At 39.8% G+C, this 10,448-nt stretch overlaps 1 protein-coding gene across 4 annotated transcripts in view; it reads left to right on the top strand.

Annotated features, from left to right (window-relative positions):
• Nucleotides 1–1,208: 1,208 nt before the first annotated feature.
• LOC138206776 (rab GTPase-activating protein 1) overlaps nt 1,209–10,448 on the top strand; it is a gene marked incomplete at its 3' end in the record, with an annotated part of 68,444 nt that continues 59,204 nt past the window's right edge. For 2 of the 4 annotated variants that reach the window (XM_069163716.1, XM_069163713.1), the window contains 1 exon segment: nt 1,209–1,340. 4 annotated transcript variants of the gene reach the window in all.

The raw sequence follows: 10,448 nt of genomic DNA, 5'->3' as shown, positions 1-10,448 counted from the left end.
CCTGTAGTGCAGTGTGGAATTTAAATCTAATCAGGCGAACAAAAGAGGAAACTCAAGAAAGCACTACAAATATTACCAAAAATATATAGGTGAAAATATAAAGGTCCTGATAGTCAGTATTTCTGTAAATTGTCCTTCATAAGTCTATTAATATCAAACCAGCTTTGTGAAGCCTACTTGGTGACTTATGTTAAAATGGAGGAGGGGATTATGCTTTGTGTTACCTGGTCCATCAAACAACAAGCCCTGTCAGGCTGGACAGAAAGAGCCAACATGGCCACAACACAATGAGAAGAGTGGGAGTGTCTCTCCCAGCTGACTGTTGTGGTTTGATGCCTGATGGAACGACATAGTTGTGGGATGAATAAGGGCTCGCCCCCCCTCCCACCCCACAAGATCTGTTGTAAACAAGTGAGTGCCATCCCATCAAACATCTGAGAATACTCAAGGTTTAAATTAGATTAACTTGAGTTTGAACTTTTCAAGCAAAGGCTTTTCTAAGTGCATTATTACATTTCAAGAAAATAAAAGAGAAGGAAATAATGAAACAAGAAAATTATGATTATTTCATGATGCTAGCGATAATGTCATCACTGAGGCAAGCAGAGATGTGGTTAGGCAAAAACAAAATAGGAGGTAAAACACTTGGGAGATATGAATAGATCTCTACATGGAAACCAAACATATCACCAATAGAGGAGAATTTGAAACAGTTAAAACAGTTTGACGTTCTAGGCTCAATCCTTCCTCTAAAAACCTGACAGAAATCTAAAATATACTTGGCTTAAGCATTTAGAGATGTAGATTTGAGACTTATGTTAGATTTAATTCTCAGAAACACTTGACACTTAGGCTACTTCTGTGGTAATGTATTTATGTAAAAGAGAAAAACATGAAGATGTCAAGTTTTGGCCTGGTAAAAATCTTGCACAAACCCATAGCCACACACCTTAAATATTTAATCACTAGACCTCATTCTCCACATAAATTGGCTTCTACAACTCTATATAAAAATAAATAAATAAATAAATAAATAAAAAAAATAAAAAAAAGTGATAAACCAAACAGTCAAATACTATCTCAGTTAGTGGTTCACACCTAAACACCTGTTTATGTCATGTAATTATTATTATTTTTTTTTTTTTTAGGGCCAACGCCTGCCCTCCATCCACACAGTGGAGAGAGGTTCTGACTGACAGGCGCATGCGCAGTAGGGTTGCCAGCGGGTTGGTCGGGCTTGTGTTTACAGCTCGGCTGGGTGCTGTTGGCTGCTGATGTTACTGAGAAAGTGCAATGTTGTGCCAGCCGCCGTCGGAATAAAAATAACCGTGGGAATAAAGGTAAGGTGATTTTTGCACTTGCACTTGCACACACACACACACACACACACACGTCTATCCTGAAAGTTAAACGCGTCCGCGTCCTCGGTCACGGAGAAAAATGTACCTTGTCGGTCGGGATGCAAATGCCAAGAGGGTAGCATGGGCTAGCAGGCGTTAGCCAACCAGCAATAACACAGCGATGGCCTGCGTCGAGGCTCTGTCCGGCGCGGGCCAGTCGGGCGGGTTTATTCGCCCAAATTTCCGCGGACACCTTGACGCAGCGGTTCGCGTTAATCGCGTTACGGCGGCGGAGCGGTTTGGCTCAATGTCCGCCCGTGTCGTTAAACGTTTTTCGTCGGGGTCGACGACGGCTGCTGCTGCTGCTGCTGCTGCTGCTATCTTGAGCTAACGTTGACGTCGGGGCAGGTTGACGTGAAGTTGAACATCTAGAGCCAGCTGGGGGCTCGTCCGACGTCACCGAGCCTTCACATGATGAAGTCATTCCCTCGGTTGTGTGTTCAGGAGAGCGCCGGGGCTGCGACGTGCCTCACGGGGTCTGGTAAGCTCCACTGACAGGTAGCGCAGGTTTGCCTGGAAAGTGGTCCAGAGAGCCGGGTACTGTGGATGCTCACCAGCACGACGTTATTAATCTGGTAAATGAGAGGGGGAAAAAAAAAAAAAACTCTGGAGTTGCAAGTAATTAATTGTAAGTCCACCATAATGTGTCAAATATGGCTTGTCCCGGTTTATTTGTCACTTTTCAATAATGACAGCTGGGTGCACTGTGTTGTTTTTTTCTCTTTTTTTTCTGTTTCTGTTCCTTAAGTTACACAATGGCAACTTAATAAATATAAGTTCATGTTGGTAAACGTGTCATAAAGGCAGGCGTAGAGCTAGAATAGAAAATCAGTGATTTATAAATGAGAACATCGATGAGTTACTCGTCATTAACTCCATTTAAGAAGCTTTTTATTTGCTTTGATGAAACTGCAGCAGTTTGAACGCTGACTGCCCTGCAGACGTTTAAAGGCGCAATGCCACTTTTGATCTAAATTATTCCTCCGACAAATCCTCTGCCTGTTTCTGTTAGCCAAACTATTGTTATTGTCACATGATGAGGGAGGGACTGGCAAGGAGTTGTTTTGAAAAGTATCTCTCCTGTCTGACGTTTGAGGGTTGTCCACTAAAGCACTCGCTGAGCCAACCTGATTTCTAGATGTTTAAACATTTGAATAAGTCCCCCAGCAAGTCACAGAAACCCTTAGAATAACAAAACGTACTCCTCTTCGAACTCCTCTAGAATAACTTTTGTGCCCACACATGGTCTGCACAGTATATCTTTTTTTAAACTAACTTCTTCTTGATTGAGCTCGATTTTCAAATTTCAGAAGAATGTGACGTATACCGAAAGCCTCCATGAAAAAAAATCCCCGTGCTCCATGTTTTATTGTTAACATTGCGCAGCCCTGTCAGTCCTGTCAATGACTTGGACAAGTCGTGCCGACACAAAGCGATGTGTTTCGCAAGAATAGGATTGTTAACACCAGTGTTGTTTTTCCTCGTTGCATATCCTGAAACTCGGGTATTATAAAGCCTCATTGCAGACAATGCATGCAGGTGACACGTGTTCACATGCATGAAAACCCAGCATTTTTTGTATGCAAATATTTTCTATATCGGCATCAATCACTGACTTTATGCAAAGAGGGAAGTGGTCAGTGCTTCATCAACTGTAATTTAAACTGATACAGGTACAATATATTTTGTTTGGGTTGATGCCAATACTATACTGTTACTAATTTGCGTTTGTCATATTGATTTTAGTATAACTACTAGTGCATAATGAAGTACTTTTTCAGGCGTCCCTGTAAATGTAAAAAAAACAGATCAGGATCACATTTTTGTGCATGTTAAGTTACTTTGTGTGAAAAATGATGGGCCCAAGCACATAAATTGTGGTTCATTTGATGGTTTTCACTTACCAATATACTAACACGAATCAACACTAACAACAGAAAGGGCTAAGGAATGAAGCTTTTTATATCGTAAAATAATAAAAACATTAATCAGAGAAAAGATGACAAACCCAATTGATATTTCTTTACTGTTTCAAATCTCCCATATTTTCTCATTGTCCTCCTTGTATCCCAGCCATTACACCGTACACTCTTTCTGTAACTGGCTTTGGCCTGAGCTCTAAACGATCCTAAATCCCAAAAGCACTCCTGATATGCACTTGTCATTTTGGAGAACTGATTAAGACTGAGTGTCAACAGCATTCATTTAAAAAAAATTGAATTGCTGCTGTAAGGTATTATACAGGTGAAAATATTCAGGGTCCCAAAACTTTGTGTGGAGATTTATTAGGATGTTTTGAGCTTGATCTAGTGAAGAACCAGTGACCCTTGTGACTTACCTGCTTCCACTAATTCATGCAAAGCTATTATAACTAAAATCAAAGCTTGTTTATTTAATAGTATTGGTAGTATATAGTAATATTTTTGTATTTATTTTTTATTTGCAGTAAATGCCTTGTTGTCTTTCTCTTTTTTGATTTTATGATTTGGCAGACGAGTGATATTTTTAGCCCCCAGCTAAATGCTGTTTCCTAACTAACATTAGTGGCAAGCATTTATTTGTTTATCTGCTTTTGCTCTGACCACCTGCAGTCTTCCTTTTGATTTTCAGCTGCTGCATGCTTTGATTCTTTATTTTTCTCCCTCACTGTTTTGCCTGGTTTCTCTCCATGTTGTTTGCTACTTTGTTTGATTAGAAATTTGTATTGTTCAGGCATTACATGTTAGTCCGTGACCCTAACCCAAGATAGTCTTGTCCCCTTAAATTCACTGGCAATATTTAGGAATTTAATAAAGCCCACATATACACAAAAAGGTCACATGCCTATAGTGCAGTGCGCTGTAATCTTTTTAAAATATAACAACCAATTGTCCCACACTGGCCCTCTATTTATTTGCCTGTCCAGCATCACTTGTGCCATTGTTGTGCCTCAGAGGGCCGAACTGACAAAGTCTGCAGTGAGTAGGTCTCATGTTTGTAGCCTATACTACCATCTTGTGTATGAAAAGTGCAGCTGTTTTATCGTGCCTTTTGTTGACACGCACAAGTGTCGAGTTTCCTTTACGTTACTTTCTGTTCTCTATAAACCAGCAGAGACACGCCATCGCTAAATTAATGTCTGTGAATAGCCACAACATGGCCGCAGCTTTGTGTTTCACAGTGACGGAGTTTGTTGCAGCCAGTGCTCCATTTCAGAAGTGAAAGAAGCGCCTGGAGTTTTTTTTTTTTTTTTTTTCTCAGCCATGTTGTTTTGTTGTTGAGTGGGAGACATGCAGAGGTTTCCTTCCTGGATAGCCAACGAGGAACACCCACTGCGCTGTGGATCTAAATTGAGATAATTATTAAAGCACAAATACATTGTAAATTAGGGACTGTATGTACGTGTGTACTTCTTTGATTTGTAGAATTTATGACTTACTCATTCGGAGCTGCTCTTTTCTTTGTTTTCCCCTTGGTACTGTTTGACTCACTTTAACTTAGTTCAGGGTTTCCTGTCATTCCTTCCCCTTTCCCGCTGTGTCTCCTTTATTTTCTGTGCTATCTCTGCCCTGGCTGAAATCACTGCTGCGAGGCTGGTCGAAAGGGACTGTGTTGCAAGCCTGAATGCACTCGGGCTGTATCTATCTGTGTCTTCCTCTCCCTTGTGAGGTGCACGTAGGACCCAGCTGGCGGTCCAGAACAGCCCGTTCAGCTGGAGAGTAGTAGGGAGCAGAGCAAAACAAAACAAATACAAAAAAAAAAAAGAGACGGTAAAGAAGGCAGGCATCGGTTTCCAGTGTGCAGCTTTTTGCACATGAGTTGACATGAGATATGCTTGTTACGGATTCGGATACCATGCGTCTATTTTGACAAACCGTTGAACCAAGCCAGTCTTGTCAGGTTTTTGTTCCTATAATTCAAGTGCAGTCAGCACGAGTCGTTTTCAGGTCACACCCAGACTACAGCACCTAACTGCTGTTTTTGCTTTTGGTGTTAATAGCAAAGTTGGTAAAACTGAGTCCTGCTTCACCAGGCAGCTTCATCCTGAAAGTGGCAATTGAGTTCCAATCTGACTGCATTTGATCACTAAATTAGTGCTTGTTTATAGTCCACCTAAAAACTTAAGCAAGCAACTGTGATGAATGCTCGTTGTTTTTAGACATGACACTGGCAAAAAATGTGGTATTTGAAAACACATTTTAACAATCACCAGTCTCACTGACCTTAACAAGCTTTTAAAGAGATAATGCTCTTTTAAAAAGTCCATATGACTATGAACCCATGAAATACTGCTGTAACAGTTGGGTGTCTAGTTGACTGATTAGTTGATAATAGATTTAATGTTTCAATCATCATTCAAGCACAATTTTCCAGACTTTCTCTGGATTCAGATTCTCAGATGGGAAGACTTGCCACCAGTCTTTGCCATGCATGTTAGTAAATTATATATCTTTTGGTTTTTGACTATTGGTCAGACAGAACAGCACCCCAACTCTCTTGTTTTCAGCTGAGTTTATGTTTATATTAATGCGTAAAGGAATTAGTAAAAAAAAAAAAAAAAAGAATAATTGGCCAGTGAATTGATAATGAAAATAATCTTTAATTGCAGCTCTACAAATACATTACAAAATTCAACATGAAGTTTATATGTTCTACTAAATCTAACCGCACACATTTGAGCCCTTTTTGTTACGTCATTGACGGAAATGGAAATGGAGAGGGATAAAGAACTTATACCACAAAGACAGAACTCGATTGAGGAAGTAATACGTTTAGGATAACACTTTGAGAATCTAAATTGACTTGTGGTCCTGTATCTATCAGCAGAAATTGTTGCAGGGCATGTGAACAGCAAAATATACGCCGGAACATATTTTCTCCAATATGTATGAAGAAGAAAAATAGTGAAGCTAATGAAGACTACTACTGCTCTTTCCCCCTGCAGTCAAAACAAAGCAAGTAATGATACAGTGATTGAGATGTGAAAAAAAAATGTAAGTAGACATGGTGTATTAGAGAGAAAAAAATAATTCATGAGCCTTGAGATGTCCTTCAATCTAAGGCATTTCAGAGCATTTTGAACAACAACAAATTTCACTATCAGTATGCGTCTTCCTTGAAGGGCACTGATGCACTGAAAAGGTTGATAAGGAACAGCGTAGCTTGGCAGGATGGAGCAGGCAGAGATCTGTTGCCGAGGCCAGGGAGGACAGCGGGGTGACAAGGCAACCATTATAAGTCTGTTGGAGCTGCCAGCTATTCAGTGACAGACTGTTAGGTTTGTGTATGCATGCACATTCGTGCCTGTGGGTAAGTCCTTTGTGATCATGATACAGCTGCTTCTGAGGAGGGTGTATGATCCACCATGAAATGGTCGTTTTTGTCTTTTATGTATGTATGGATGTATGTGTGTGTCTAGGGTTGTGAACCCAACTGCTGTCTTGCTCGGATAAAACCACGAGTATCAGTATTTACATTGCTCTCGAGTAAAATGATTGATATTGGGGTTACGAAGCAGTGGTCCACTCTAAACTCTGACTAAAATTACAGGGTGAAGGAAAATATTTATTGGAGAATATTTCCTTTAAGTCACTGTTCCAGATGGGACAAAAGTACAGGACATAACAGAAATGGACATCCAGCAGCACAAACTACAACAGAAAGCGAAGTAACACCAATAAATGTCCATAAATCCACTGAAAATGACCCATTTTTATACAAAAGACAAATGTTGTGTTGCTATAATACAGGTGAGGGTAAGATCTAATCATGCAAAATACATTCACTTTAAAATTAAAGAACATTTTATATGCACTCCAAACCAGATCTAGATTAAAAGCAGGTATATCATATTAAAATCATCGTCCCACCACTAGAGAAATAATTTTACAGGGAGTTATTGGTGTTTCTCTTGGTTCATAGGGTGGGTTATTTATTTTTACTCTCATAATTAAAAGAAGGATATGGAAGCATTAAACCATTTATTAGGAATACGTTTCTAAATTGTATTTTGTTTATTATTATGTATAAAAAAAAAAAAAAAGCCAAATCTTCTAGCCAAATAGGATTATAAACATTAACAGAAAGAGCCCCAGTGGCGGATGTAATAACCAAATAAACGGGTAGAAACTCATCCTCACAAAATCCAAGAAAAACTACTGGTACACTAGTCACACAAATTGTGAAGTGTGCTAAAAATAGATAGCAGCAGCCTTTGAGCCAAAAGTAGTGTAAACATGTGGAAAGTCTTTTCAAGATTAAAAGCTCCTGAAGATGAGAAGAAGCGGACGATTGATGCAAATGAGCTTCTTGCAAGTCGGATGCTTAGTTTTCTTTTGCACTGGTCGTTAACTTTTGTTTGTCAGATGTTCCCTGCAGTTATTACTTTATATTCATGAAGACAGCTGGTAGACTTAACATGGAAGCGGACACGAGGTCCAAAAACTCAGGGCCTTGCATTGACCCACATGGATCACTCTGAAGGTTACAGACCCTGCTGAGTTGGATTGAGCTACGTTGGGACGTATCTAATGCAGCCAAACTGTGGATGAATTAAAACAATTGTGAATTGCAACAAAACTTATCAGGAGAGTAAGGGAGCTGTCAATCAAGAAGAGTCTGTAGTACATGCCCACACAGCCCCAAAAAGAGGTTGTAATAAGCAACATGGGTGAGAACACCTCTGCTGGTGGACTATGAGTGTGGAGGTGCCTTGCTGAAAGTTATTATCATTAAACATCATCCACGATCCTGCCAAAATCATGCTTGTGATATTTTTTTTTATCCACATTGTACACAGCTGCACAATTAACCTGCAAGAAATGGTTCAAACGGTATTTATTTATTTTAATTTTATTTGTTTTTGTGTATATAGACTGTGTGTGTGTGTGTGTGTGTGTGTGTGTGTATTTATTCATTGCTCTTATTTTATTATCTATCTGATTTTATGTATGTGTAAATTTTTTTCATATTGCGTGCACCTTTTTTGTGTTTCTACGCTGCTGTGACGACTAAATTTCCCCACTGGGATTAATAAAGTATAAATCTAATCCAATCTAATTTAATCTAATCTAATCTAATCAAACTCCCTGTTGCCCGTTTACTTCAGTGTGTTTATGACAGTGCAAACTGTCAAGAGTTACTGCTGGGATGTCCAATTCATTTAGGAAGTGAAAAGGAGGTAACGGGTGTGTTGGACTTGTGTACTCTGTGTGTTGTTGCAGTTCCTCATTAAGAAGTGAGTGAAACTCTGCTTCTATCTGCTTGTCATTATTCATGACACTTCATGCAGTAAAGTTCTTCATAACTTTCTATCAGTTGCCGGTCTTTGATTTTTTTGCCCATTTGTCAATGAAACGCTGATGATGCAGGATGACAGTCCGGTGATTGAGTGGCTTCAGTCTATATGTCTTCATGATTACTCCTCTTGAGTCGTTTGCAATAAATCCATCTGAACAACAAGCAATAAGTCACGGAACAAACAGCTGAAGTGAAGTCAAGTATAAAAGTAAGTTTAGACCAAAGATGTGCGACAAGAAGAAGGAAAACATGCAACTACTCAGATGTCCAGTCTCCAACATTATGAATCCTGCCACTTCACTCCAAAGCAACCTTACGAGATGGTGTCGCGTCTCCATAGCGATGACTCTCTGTACTTGCGTTTAAAGTGCCAGCTTTTAATCATAGTGATTTACTTGCAACATTTGCATTTTTAGAAGTGATGGGTTCATGGAAATTTATATCATCAACTTGAAACGGGGGATCTCCCCTGTTTTATCAGTTTCTCCTGTGTTTTTCTGGAGCAGTTCCATCATCCTTTTAGAACATTTGGTGTCACCTCTAATAAGCAGAAAAAACACAAACTATCCTGCCTCACCTTCTGAAACTGCTCACTTTGTTTTCGACAAGTCGAGTTGCAGGCGACTCCGTCCGCCGGCATTAGACGAGCTGAATTCGCACTGCTGCAAGTATTCTCTGCGGCAATCTAAAACGCTTTCCTTTCATCATGATTTTTTGGTCTAAACTGGGCTTTAAAGTTTTCTGACTGATAATTGATGAGGATATCAGCTGGGTAGTACTGAAGTTTGGGCCGCAAAAACACATTCACAGGCTTCATCTGAAGCTACAGTGTGTTGGCGCCTCAGTGGGAGTAACTAATCATTGTACCCTATGAACCTGTGTTTCAACTTCACTTTTGCTACACAAGGGAAAACAACACTTAGGATTTTCAGATCAATATCAGTCTTTCATTTCCTCAGTTTGCTGAAGATAAAGACAGCAAGCCTAAACTGTGGGTATATGTTCCTGGTTTTGTGTTCAGTAGCCTAAAAATGACAGTCATATCAGCACAAGATGCTGTGGGACCTTGTAGCCGCAGAAATAGCCACTAATATTGAAGTTTATTCTGGGTCGGTATGACAATGTTATCTTAAGTAATGCACATTATTAACTGCTTTGACCTTTTCTCCTTTTACTTTTTCCATTGTTGGACTGAAACGTTTAGAAAAAAATGGAGGAGGGCAAGATCAGAGCAATTAGGTGGTGAGGCACACAGCCACTTGCCAGGGGAGAGATGATTGGAAGAATAGAGAAGTAAAAGAAGGAAGGTGAGCGAGGGTAAAAGGGAGGAGCGTTGAGAGGAGACGGCCAGAAATAGTTTGTTATGGTCTCTTGTCGAACTTCTGCCAGAACCTTCTGTTGTGCCTTTTCTTCCTGTGTTACACACAATGGCATCTCCCATTTGTCAGTAGTTACCTCATGCGCTAACGGTAAAGATGAAGCTTTAATTAAAAAGCTTAAAACTACATTCTTCTTATCTTAATTCCAACTTCACCTCCACAGGGCCTTATCATTTACCAGTAGAAAGCAATACATGTTATGTGTGGTTGTGGCTGCAGTCTGGGATAATATTCATGCACTTCGGAGTGAACGCAATGCTGGTCGCGCATTTTGTACATCATGTTTGGATGTTAAATGTGTTTTTGTGTAAATGTGGTGAGGGACAATAGGTGAGACTTTTGTTCAGGAAAATTCTGACGTAGATTAGATGGACAGTTGTAGAAAGACGGC

Source organism: Embiotoca jacksoni, unplaced genomic scaffold, assembly GCF_022577435.1.
Source record: "Embiotoca jacksoni isolate LCO1_2020_lvr unplaced genomic scaffold, fEmbJac1.0.p SCAF_10, whole genome shotgun sequence".
In the NCBI taxonomy this organism is placed as follows: Eukaryota; Metazoa; Chordata; class Actinopteri; family Embiotocidae; genus Embiotoca; species Embiotoca jacksoni.
Note: the sequence above shows the minus strand (reverse complement) of the source record. Positions and strands in the feature narration are given on the sequence as shown.